Source organism: Passer montanus, unplaced genomic scaffold, assembly GCF_014805655.1.
Source record: "Passer montanus isolate IOZ18808 unplaced genomic scaffold, ASM1480565v1 scaffold54, whole genome shotgun sequence".
In the NCBI taxonomy this organism is placed as follows: Eukaryota; Metazoa; Chordata; class Aves; order Passeriformes; family Passeridae; genus Passer; species Passer montanus.
In genome coordinates this window covers 6,039,250-6,052,647 of record NW_024370374.1, presented here as the reverse complement: position 1 = coordinate 6,052,647, position 13,398 = coordinate 6,039,250, and positions in this window count along the sequence as shown.

The window sequence follows — 13,398 nt, the reverse complement described above, 5'->3', positions numbered from 1 at the left end:
TGCCACTGTTTTATTGCTGCTGTGGGAATGGAGCAAAAATAGAGGCTACTGCAGTTGTGTTGAATAACCATCAACGTGATCCTAGCCGATGTGTCAGTCCCTCACTGGGCACAAAAATGTCCGTATTGGATATCCACCACCCACCCTGGCCTGTAAATGAAAGCAGCAACACGCTAAATAGCTACAGAGCAGCATCATTAGCTGGAGGACTCAGCTGATGCACACGGATGTGTTAGTGCTGCTATGCGTGTGTGGGTGTGAGAATGTCCCTGCATCTCCAGAAAGGCTGGTGTAAGTAAATAATTCATAAGGTGCATGCAGTGTATTTAAATGTTAAATACATTGCCTTTCAAACTCAGTGCAACAATTGAAACCTGCGTTTGGCTACCACCATTCGGCTGCTGCATATTTCAAGTGAAATCACAAATTTAAAGTGAAAACCGCGGTGTGGAAATGCTGAGTAAAAACCACCCAAGCCCTAGTTTTTGATGGACCACCTAAGCTTGCCAGCCTAGCCCTTTGTGGAGCTCAGATTCTCTTCCTCCCGGGCAGGAGTGCTGTGTGTTTCCATTCGAGTGCAAAGTCTTGACATCAGGAGTGCTGACTCACGGGACCGCGAGGAAGGAACATTTCTGTGGCTGCTGGGGTGGCCAAAAGTGGCATGGGCTTGTCCTGCTGTGACTCCCCCTGCCCTGTGCCCCACGTCCTGTCCCCACACAGCTGCACCTGCTGCTGGAGAGGAGCACAGGGCTGCTAAACACACCTCACAGCCGCTGGCTGCCGCAGTCCGGGGCTGAATCCACATGGATTGCTTCACCTCTCCTTCCTGTTGGTCACCAAAAGTTTATCCCACATCGAGCCAGGCCAGCTTGGTCTGGGGGATTGCCCCAGACAGCTGACAGGCTAGGGGGTTGAGTTAGCCAGGTAAATTCCCTGGGCTCCCATCAGGAATGTGGGCAGCTGGAGTCCAGAAGGCAATCCCTGAATTGGGAGGTGAATTCCTGAATGGGCTAGTGCAGGAGCCTGACCTTAGGTAATGTAATAAATGAGATCTCTCAGCATCATGTCTCTTACAGTAAACAAGGGCGAGTTCTGCCTGTAAGATAATCACGTTCTTTGAACTTTCCAGTTATTTACATACAATACACTTTTCTTTGTCCTTTTTGACTGCAACTTACTAGAATCAGGTGAAGTACCGATCCAGAAGAGCAGCTATTGAAACTGCTTGTCCTCTTTCAGAAGCAGCCAAAAGCGGTACCTAAACGTGTGGTGGCTTGCGACTTCTCTGAGGAGGAGGTGGGAAAATCCCAGTTTTGAGGCGATGGAAGGCCGGCCGGGCTTTTGTTCTCCCCGGGGCGCAGCAGCGCGGTCCCTGAACCGGCCGCGTTTCCCCGACAGATGGCACTGCCTTTCTCTCGTACTTCGCCCAAAGTTTAAAAACATTTCGTTAAAAATAGCTGCCCCACATTCTTAATTGGCAATCCTTTTTCTGTTTATTGTTAGGCACAAATCAAACGCTGTTTTAGCTCTTAGGCGAGCTCAATGCACAATACATAAAACCATAATGTGAAACACGCAGATTTTCTTATTCTGTTCCTGCTTGTTACAGCAGAAAATACTGAACAATTTGTGGTTTGTCACTAACTTAGTTATGACAAAATGTTATTTTTTCCTTTATGAAGATAGAACCATTTTGTTTAGTCTTAAAACTCGCTGTGTTTCCTGCACGATGCCGTGTTTTCACATAAATGAAGCCAATGTTATTCCAGCTTCTCTGGACTTCGCTGACAGTAATGGAGTGCCTGTGGCATTTGAAAATGCCCTGAAACAGCCTTCAGACTCTCCTGTGCTGGTCTTTCTCACGTGAGGGTTTGGGGACCCCCACAGTGGGGTCCTTGGGGTAGTGAGGGCTTGCAGAGTCCCTGGGCCAAGCCCTCTCCACAGGAGCTGGGAGCACTGCAGGAAAATATGGACCCAGCGCATCCCTTCTCCTTCTCCAACCCTCCCCTGGGGTGGGTCCCTGGGGGGATTCTCAGGGTGATTCTCCTGATTCCCAGGGTGATTCTCCACACCTCCTTGCCAGGGTTTCCTGATGCAGGGAGCATCACTGGAGGTGAGCCTCCCTCTGCTCTCTCCTCATTTCTGTGGCCTCTTCTGGGCCCCGTTTCATTTCTGCAACTCCTTGGGCTATGCTGAGCAGCGAGGCCAAATCTCTCCTTTACCAAATGAAACCCTAGTGGCCTGGCTACCTCCTGGTTTGGTCTGCACCTCGTCTTTCTTTCCGCGGCCGGGCTGCTTACGGTGAAGCAGAAAGAACGCGTTTTGTTTTGCTTTATTCCCTTGCCTGCTCTTGCCCATGGACAGATTGTCGGCCAGCTGCCCAGGGTTTCGGCGCCTTCCACCTCCCCCCACGACGGCCACGGATCCAGTGGAGGTCCTGATCCACACAAGAGCTCTGTTTCCTACCGGGGCTCTCCCCCCAAACACGTTTTGTGTGCGCTCCAAGGCGGTGGCACTGCTGGCCTTTTAGCACAGATGCATGGGAGAAATTCCTTCTAATATGCATTCACATCTCTCTCTCTCTCTCCAGTGACCTTTATTTGCCATCTCCTTGCCTATTTAGTTAGTTTATTCGACCCTTCTGAAGTGCTTCATAATATTCCCATAATATTGGACCAGTCTCAATAATTGTATCAAATTCCAGTGTTACTGGCTGAATTTTTAAGCCCCTTCTCCTGTTTGCTAACATATTAAACAGTGCTGCACCTAACACAGTTCTTTGAGTCACCTCATTGTCAAAGCAGTTGAAAGCCTTTTCTTCTCTTCTTCTTCTTCTTTGCTGATTTTTACTTCCCAAGTTGGTTTTGTTCCCTTTGTCACTTTTTGTGATGAAGGCTATCAGCTGTTTTTAGAAAGAGCAGTAGAATAATCAGATGTGCTTGTACTTGAGGCAGTTTACATTCTGAGCCTTTTTTTTCTTTTTAAAAACTCTGCACCGTTCTGTCCTTTTTATATAATGACTGTCTGGTTCTTTTCATACTTTATTTTTGTTTTAAGAGATTTGCTTGCCTGGTGGTAAGGTTTAGTAAGCTGCAAATTTCAAGGCTAGCTCAACATGTTTTTTAAAGCTAATACTCACATAGCAGCTTCCAGCAGCTGATGGTAATGAGCAAGGATGTAGGGGTTTTTAATTAGTTATTCCAATGCTTCCTTGAAAATATTTGCATGCACACAAGCCAGTTCTGGAGATCTGTTGCTCCTAAATACAAATGTTGCCACACTTATTGCCTGGATAACAGTCTTTAATATTGATTTTTAATTTTCTTTTTTAACATGGGAGAATAGATGGGCTGAAATGGCAGCTTAAAATCCTCTTTTGAATACAGGTGTAAGTGAAATATTTGGGATCTTTAAATTTGTCTCTCCTTCAGTTCTCCTGATTCTTGGCTCTGTGTCTCTCTCCATGCGCAGGTAAAAAAGTGTTCCCTCTTTTCAGAAGCAAACAGTCAAAAATATTTTTTTCCCTAGACCCAATTTCTATCCTGCATTTTTTAAGACAGCAGCGCGTGTGGTTTTGTTTCGGTTTCACCTGCTGGGGGTTCTTCTGCTTCAAAGATAACTGGTAAACAGCTGACTATTTAAACACAAACATTTCTTTTTCCTTGACTTCTGTTTCCTCTTTGTGTGAAAATATTCATAGTCCAGTGAATGTATTATGATGTTGAGGCTTTCTGGTTATTAAGAACCTCTGGTGTTATTTCTTGCATCATGCCAGCCATGTGATTTCAGCCTCAGGTCCCGGACAAGCTGCAGTGCATCTTTTGTAAAGGCACTCACTCTTACTGTAAAGACATCAGCTTATTACATTGCTGCTCTCAAGTACTTAATTTTCACCTAATACTTTGCTTTTTAAAAGACCAGACTTTTTTTTTTTTTTCCAACCTGCATTTGCCTACCTTCTCTTTCTTAATTACTTACAGTTGTGGCTTTGCTGGCTAATTACAAATTCCCCTGGTGTCAGGACTTTCTCTCCCAGCACTCCACTGACACTGTGGTGAGTTATCCCTGCCCTTTTTTTGGGGGTGCCTGGTGCAATGTGTTATCCATGTGAGGGAGGATTCCACAATTGCCAATAATTTAATGAATCATTCTGATTCCCTTTTAATATCCCAGAATCATCGTGATTAGAAAATTGGGTGCCAGAACTGGACACAACAGTGCAGGTCCCATCAGTGAGACACACCTGTAATATCATGGCCTCCTGCATAATCATGCAAATATTGCATTAACCTTAGCCCATAGATTGCATGGGGAATTCATGGTAAATTGATTTTCTGAAGTCCTTTTCAGTGTCACTGCGTTTCAGGGTATGGTATTCTGTGTTGTTAGTGTGACCTACATTCTCTCTTCTGACATATCTGACTTGGTGTCAGCCTGTATTAAAACCTTTTTAAAGATATTACTTCATTTTACAAGCTGATTCAAACAGCACATTATAACTGACCAATCCCAATCTCTCCAATTGCTATTTGACTTTTTTTGGTTTTTTAATATACCTTTAAAGTATCTAATTTAAAATATTTGAAGTATTTTCTTTCCTTGATATTTTCATAAATTCCTGTCCTGAATGTAGTCAAAAGACAATTTTTTAAAAAATACTAGAAACACTGGAAATGCTACTAAATGCACCCATATTCAGATATGATGACCAGCGAAAGTGCTTTTTCAGGTTTTGATACAATTTGCTCTTGTACATTTTTAGTAGTGCTGTTCTTTACCAGAATGTAACGCAAAAACTTTCAGAAAATATGAATTCAAGATGCAAATGCAATTTTTTACAGCCAAATTTTTTGAGAAGTGAAAAAATTACATCAGCCTTGTAAAAAAATACATAGTTTATATGTATGTTTTATATATACATATATATATATGTTTCCCATATACTGAGTAGGCATTATGACCTAATTTTTCAACATGTTTTTAATCCCAACCTGTGGTAATTTCTCCAAAGGGTCATCTTAGCCCCAGTTCCTGATCCCAATGGTTCTGTGAATTTCTCTTTGCCTGCAGCTCCTTCATTTTATCTAGTTCAAAAGATGATTTCGCCACCTTGCCCCACCACCTACTCTGGAGGTTTAAGCCTTTTCCCTGATCACCTAAATTCAGATGGCTACCAAATCTTTTTTGTCCTCCTTCCCTTTGCCACTGTAAATTCTGTGCCATGAGCCACCATCAAAGCTGGTTTACCTAGCCTTTTTTTTTTTTTTTTAAATCTTCTCCCATGACCACACTCTGTGAAAGAATTCCATAAAAATCTCTAAAATCCTCACCAGAGAAGAGACTTTATCATCCATCCTGCAGAGGAGTTCACTGGGGTCAGGCACAGCTTCTTTATTTTTCCAGAAGGAATTTGAATTCTGGTTAGTTAATGATCCAGTAACTAATAAGTGATAGCACCCTCCACTTTTCCATCTCTATTTGTGAGCATAGGGTTATTTTCACACAGGTATTCACGGATTTTTTGATAGCTACCTGTCAGTTGACAGATGAACTTTTGGATTAGTAAAGCCCTCAGAATGAGAGGCACCCGCTCAACCTGTTCTTTGTTTTCTTAATGATAACAGAAGAGCCTTGGCACATCAGTGTTTCCTCGAGGAACATCCAAATATCCACTGACTCAAAAGATCAAAGCAAAGAGCACGGGCAGGTTGTGTGGGACTCTGTTCTTGCATAATTGTTGGCAGCTTTTCTGGATCTCTGTCACCTGCACAGGCTCTGTGCACCAGACAAGGAGCTGCTTGCTTGATTCTCTAAGCAGGAATTAAGGGTACTAATTCTTACTTAGAACACAATTACAGATCCCAGCCTCAGTTACTGGCTGATAAATTGATTACTGGCTGTTGTATCAAACCCTTTCTTTTATTTTTAATAAAATTTGTTTCACTGGGGAAAAAGTAAGAAAAACAAGGCAGTTTGCAATGATCACACAGGGTCTGTGAGAGCCAGGCTGGGCAGGGACTGAGGTGGCCACAGGCGGTGGCATCCTGGCTGGGATTTTGCCCCCTGGCACCTAACTGTGACTGCACACTGCTTTTTCTTAGTGAGGACATGCCTCAAACCACTGTGGGTTGAGGAGGAACAGCAGAGTTTGCCAGGATAAAGCAAGGGATGAGGAGCCCAGCTCCTGATACTGGTGCTTTGAAACTGTCCAGAGGTGCAGCTGCCTCAAGAAGCATTTCATGAAAATATTGGGCTGTTCAGCCTAAATATATATATTCTTTTTTTTAATTTCCTTCCAGAAGAGAAGAAGCGTTGTGCTGACCATGCACGAGGAAGACAATCCTGTTGCTAATGGATACAGGATAAAGAGTGAGGTGATATTTGTTCAGCTGAGTCACTTGCAGCCAGAGGTAAGTGACAGTTCTGGCAAGTAATAAGCTGTCATGTAGTGTTTCTTAAATGCATGGATTTTCTGAAACCCTGTTCAAGGGGTCAATAGCAGAGCAGATGCAATTGTCTGCTGTATCACAAAGACCTCGAGAGTCAACTCTGCATTTCCCTTTATTTTCATTCCCCTGAAGTGGTAAACTTTGAGAATTTCCCCCCAGAGCAAAGGAGCTTTCACTAGATATTGGGGATAAGAACTGCCTGTTTAGATTTGGAAATTATCTTCTCTATTATTATGTTTTATTCCACCTGTTTATTTTATTGCTTTGTTACACATTATTCCTTGAGAAGCCAGTCTGTTTATTACTACTCCCATTTGTTAGCCAATTATATTTTATTTTTTATTTGGATTTAGTCACAATTTCGTCACAATTATTTAATATAGTCACAGTCAAGGCTGGCCAAACCAAACTGTCAAAATCTATGCTAGGCACAAAATTCAAATATGCCCTCATCTTGCATCCTGTACTTGGTTGATTTCTGTGTTTCAAAGGGGTTGAAATAGGGAGGTATAAGAAAATACAATAGAGAGAGAGAGAGTAAATAATCCAGACCCTTCAGAGGATCCACTAAAGGGGAAAAGACAGAGATGTGCACAATAATGAGTGTCATGGAGAAAGTGATTAGGGAGTGACTAATGCATTGTTTCTGACAATACAGGACCTAAGGGGGTTCCAGTGTTATAATCACACAGGGAATTTAAAGCAAACTTTTGCCATGCAGGGCATAATTATTTTGTGGAACTCATTGCACAGGATGTTACAAGTTCAGAAAAATAAGATATATTATTGACGATGGGTCCATGGGGGACTATTAACATGATGGTGCAGTGGCAAGCTCCAGTTCCAAGTCTCCTAAGCAGCTGATTGCTGGAAGCTGAGAGGGTGTACACAGGGATTTCTGATTTGCCCTGTTTCTTTTTCTTGTCCTCTAAGAATCTCCTCTCAAGAGCCCAAAGTCAGGACGCAGGGCAAGGATGGATTTGAGCCTGCCCCGTGGGGTTGTGTTCATGTACACAGCTAGCAATCCAAAAGAGATCACAGGCAGCAGAGGAGACCCAGGAACTCAGGATGTGCTCACTGAAGGAATGACATGGCCTGGTGGGGGCTTTTTAATAGCCAGATAAATAAATGCCAAATCCACTACAACTTCCTGCAGTACCTCAGCAGCAGCAGTACACACCAGCAAGGTGGTGTGTTGGGAAGTGCCTGTATCCATGGTCTCCTGGCCATCCATGTTGCCACATTCTCTTCATAGAGAAAAGCAAGGCACAATTCTTCCCAGGAATATTTCTGAGATTCACATTCTCTGAACATCAGAGAGAGGGAAAACACAATTCTTATCACTTGCTGTGCCTGTGTTGTGCCAAAGTAGAATGCAATGTGGGGGTTGTTTATCCAAAGCGAGGATGTTTTGTTTCCTTGGCCTCTCAGGGCCAGGAGATGTGTGTGTGTCAGACTGTCACGAGACAGAGATGAGAGAGTCAGATGATAAGTACAATTCTGTACAGTTAGAAACAAAAGTAAGTGTGTGGCAAATTCAGTTTAGATGCAATGTATATAGTACAGTATAATAAAGTAATTAATTAGCCTTCTGATAAAACACAGTCCTCCTCATCATCCTCTCTCCCCATGTTGGAGTCGCCTTTGATGTACAAGACATCCAAGCTGTAGGACTTTACAGAATCTGTGGGAGCATCCCCTCTGCCCTCAGAGCCAGTTATTCCACTGAAGGAAATCAGGCTGTACAGAGGAACAGCATCCAGCTGTGCCAGGGGCACTCAGAGGAGGATGAGGATGTACTGTGAAGCATAAATACAAGTTTGGCAGGACAGATCCTGTTTTGAGGCGCTGAAGTTAAACAACAATACAATATCAAGATACTGCAAGGCCTCCTGGAGTAAGTGAGAGTTTGTGTGTGCTGTTATCCACTGGTAAATATGAAATATCTCCCCCTGAGTCATGAACAAGGATTCAGGAAGAATTGTGTATGGAGAAGTGACCAGCATGGAAAGGAAGAAATCCAGTGGGAGAAATGCCTAAAATCTGGTTTAAAGCTGCTTTGTAGCACTGAGAAGTATTAAGAAAGAAAGGATACCTTCAACATTAGATGTGGCATGATAACAGTGCCAAGGCAAAAATACAGAGCAAATTCTATGTGATGTGGTGAAATAAAGGAAGGAAGTTAGGAAAGGGCATTGGAGGGGTTCAGGAGGGATTGTGTTCACAGCAGGCACAACTGTCTGTTTACAGACTGGCCCAGGAAATAGGAGTGAGAAGTTGCTGGAACACAGGGAATGATGAAGGCAGCCTATATATTCATGTCTGGGGCTAAAAGACAAAGGGAAAAGCTTGGAGTATCAACAGGGATGGCAAATGGCAGAGCAAAGCTTTGTAAAGTTTCAAGAATACTTTCAGTCCCTGCCCTGGTGGTACGTGGGTGTCTGGGCAGCATCACTCTGGAAGAGGAACCCATGGGCCTTTCTGTGTATTCTGAGGTGGGGGGAATTGTGTCTTCCTTTGGGAAGGCTGCTTTGTGAGGTCAGCAGTGAACAGTAAACTCAGAAATGCCCCAGAAGTGCCAGGTTTCTGAAAGATTTGCTCCAGTGTCAGTCAGAAGAGGACAGGGTTTCTCATTCCTTCCTCAGTAAGGAGGGAACACAGCTCTCTGCCCTGGCTCTGTCTAGAGACACCGACTTTCTGCTCAGAAAATGAGGAGAAATGTTTTCTCCTGAGATACTTAATACTTCACAGCATGGGATAAATTCATCTCTCACTCACAAATTCAGCAGACACACATAACAGGTCCCAAGTGGGCAAGTATGAGGTGTAGGAAAGACTTCTGAAATTCTGGGTGAAAGCTATTTGTCCTTTTTCTTTTGTGATTGTCTTTGTTAAATAGAATCATAGACTCATAGACTGGTTTGGGTTTGAAGGCACCTTAGGGATCATCTTTGTCAGGGACAACTCCCACTGTCTCAGGTTTCTCAGAGCCCCATCCAGCCTGGACTTAAACACTTCCAGGGATGGGGCAGCCACAGCCTCTCTAGGAACACACACTTAATTGTCTCACTGCCCTCATAGTGAAGAAACATGGGTTTTTTTAAATTTATTTGCCTTACAAAATACAAAAGCAAATATTAAATTGGTACATTTCCTTAAGAACTACTTATAAGCAGCTCAGGTTAATATATCTGTACATTTTATTCCTGTATTAATGGTCACATATTTGTATTTTGTAAATCTCATTAAGTATATTGAGCTAAGTATGTGTTGAAAGTATATATTCTAAGTGTATTGGAAGTTATTGAGCTACCAGAAATTCTGAAACTGGATTTAAGTGCTGTAAGAAAGTGTGGAATACCCTTCTTCAACAATGGTTCTACCAGAAGTGTCAGAATGTGATTGCAACAGTTTCACTTTAAAACCTTCTAAATGCGTATGCAAATCAAGACAATAACACCTGCAAATATATGCCATCTTCTGCAGAAACAAATACCTACATGCACTTAAATTATAGAAAAGAGCATGACTTTAATATTAGATTTCTGTAATCACAATTTTAAGAGCCCTTTCGTACATAAACACAATAATAATGGCTGGGATTCCTTCCCAGAAAGCAGAGTTTCTCTCAAATCCTCTGTTCATTCCTGTAAAAGCAGAGTCAACATGTAACAGCTGTCTGTATATGCATCTCTCAGCTGAAATTAGCACCTTGTATTACTGGATTTCATTTTAAAAGGACTTTCCAACAACCTATCAGGTATTTAAAGAATGTACAGAGCAGTTGTAATGACACAGGTTGCTTATTTATTTAACTTGAAATCCTCTCTCAACTCCCTGAATCTATTTCTATATGTAGGAATTATGAGACCTTAAATAATGAACATGTTATTTAAATTGTGCTGTGACACTACATAATGCTGAGAAGTCATTTTATACAGTTCACTATTCTCACAGTCAATGGTGCTTGACTTGATTGCCACTGCCTCATAGCTGGAGTAGATCTGGGCAATGTTTTAAATTTGTTAAAAATGAGTTAGACAAAATTGTCTTGAATGAAATAGAGCAGGCTGGAGAGCTTATTCCTTCTGATAGTCTCCTAAATGAGTCTTAATTGTCATGCTTAAAATTTCCATCATAAAGTACATTTTTTAATTTAAATAAATAAATAAAAGAATAAAGGAAGCTGAATGTTCTACCTGGTCTCTGCAAAACAATAGTGGAAGAGGCAAACCCAGCCTGACATACTGCCTTAGGTTCCTAAACCACAACTCGGGACAACCACGGTTAAGGAAATACTGTGTCCACAATTTCTCCATCATGAATAAGGAGAAGGTGAGCAGAGGTAAATTCTTCCTGTGCATCTTCAACGTGCTGGGATCCAGCAAGTGCCCTGGTACAGCTACAATTTGCCTCCCAAAAGTGGCTTTACCCTCCAATACCTATTTGTTCAGCAATGCTAGTTTGGCTTGCCCAGCACCCACGGTGTGTGCTGTCATGATACACCCAAGTAAGAAGGGTTTTGCCAGGGCAGCACATCACATCCTGTGTGATAAAGCACTAAGAGGTTCACTTCCAGCTTCTGGGAGCCTGGGAAAGGCAGATTTTAACAGATGGAAGGGAAAGGCTTTTCTGTGAGCAGCAGCACCACGAAGGCTGGTTTGCCAGAGCTGGCGTGCTCCTTGTCACCTGTGAGTGGGCATGGCATAGCAGAGGAGAAAAACTCCTACAAAAAACATATCATTCCTACCTTAAGACCATAAGACTTACTTGAAAGGCAGCTCTGAAACACAGCCTTGTTCAGATCAAGACAGGATCACACTGAAATGTCACTAAAAATGAGATTGTCTTTGCAGTGTGCTTGAATTTTCTGGGATGCAATCAGAATTTCTCTTGGGAATGCTTTGGCCCCGTGTCCACATAGGTTACCAGGTTTCACACCTGTATCTGAGGGCTCAGTGCTCTGCTGTGGGTCAGGGCTGGCTGTAGCCATGTCACCACTCTTTTGCTTGCAACTACATATCTCCTACTTCTTTCTCAGGCACGTAGAAGAAACATTGCTTGAAAAGCACCTGGTTTTGATACCCTCCTCTTTCCTTATCCGTTCTCTTTGTTACATGAACCATGGATAATCCATGTGTTTTCATCCCCACACCTTTTTGATCAATTTAACTATCTAATGAGGTCTTAAGAAAACGAAAGAAAGGAATCTTTATTTCAAGGTACTAGAGTTCTTGTGACATGGATTTGAAGCAGTTTATGATCAAATAGTGGTTTTTAATTTGTCCTGATTCATGTGAAAGTAATTTGAATCCACATTAGTATTCTATGAACTGATCATTAACACTTTTCAACTGATTTAGTAAACATATATTGCTTCCAAAATAAATAGAAACAGGAAAGGAGTACAGTTAGTGTAGCTGAAGCATGAAAACATACACATTAACATGCAAGGCAAAACTCCAGTGTTGAAATTGGGCCTCACATTAAGGTTATTTTTCTGGCCATGTTTTCACATCTCTAGAGGATTCTTAAAAACAATGCAATGAACATCCTAAAGTACACCTTTTAATAATTCTGCTTCATAATTCACTACAGAATGGTGAACTGGCTGTGATAAATGAATTGTCACAGCTTCCCTGAAAATACTGGGTAGTCAGGAGAAGATGCCACGGTGAAGATGAAGAACACATCCTCCAAGGGCTCTGAGATAAGCCCATCAATATTTGCACAGCCCTTTGGACATAGAGACTCTGCCTCTGGAGAAGCCTTATATGTGCCCCAGAGGAAAGGCAGGCCAGCTCTGATCCACAAGTGCCACATTGCTGTGTCCAAATCCATCAGCCTTCCTCAAAGCTTGAGCCTGTCCCTGCCGGGCTGGTGCAGCTCTGCCACGTTCACATCTGTGCTGGCCCCTGCCCTGGGGCTGTGGCAAGCAGGTGGAGGGGCTTTGGCTGGCCTCTGCTAAAAAACACACAGCCCCCCAGAAGAGTGGAATTTATTCCTCTTCTGTCACCCGTTGCTGACTTTTTACCTCACAGTGATGCCTTGTACAGCCCTAGAGCAGGGGCTGGGCAGAGCTACAGAATAAAGCAGGGATTCATTCCAAGGATCTCCTCCATGGATGCACCTTGGGCAGCACCAGAGCCCAGCCAGGGCTGCACCCAAGATGAACCCAAATGGCCCCAAAATGCACGAGCGCTGCCGGGGTCTCTCCCTGGGCTCAGCTCTGCTCCATGTGCACATTGCAGTTCAGTGTCCAGTTCCAGCTGCAGCCCCTGCAGTCCCATCCTGCTTGTTTTTCTCTCTGCAGCCCACGGGGTTTGTGCTCCTGGGCTGAGATTGGGATCATTTGTCCTTGGTGCCCAGCTGGAGCAGGAATTGTTTTGTCTCCCTGCTCTGTGCACAGAGCTCACCATGCCTCATGTGAAGCCCAGACCCACACACTAAAGCAGCACAGAATGTGAGAAATAGAAAAGCCAAACCTGAGGCATAAATAGCCATTGAGAATAAGGATGAGGGAACCTTCCACTTATTCCTTAAAAAAAAAAAAAAAGGTTAGCGCCCATTTTGAAAGATTTGCCCAGCTAGCTCACCTAACACATTCTGCTCTCCCTGTGAACTACCTGCTAGACTATTGAGCTTTACAATTCTCCTAGGGCTGAGGCTTTAGGAAAATGCTGAGTTGCCCAGCCCTGCTAACAGCATGAGGCTTCTGAGTGTTTTCAAAATCAGACACACATAGCAAACTAACAGAATATAGGTGCCTCTTGCTTTGCTGACTTGAGCTCTGTTTCTTGCAAGCTCAGTCTAGGTTCTTTTTGTAGAGCTAAGTGCAAGTGATTTGCTGAAAGCTGTGTGAACTGGTATTTTGGATAAAGCTGGAAATGGAGCACCTATCCCCACGCCTCTGGAAAATTCATCCTTGGGCAATTTGGTGAGTGAGGAG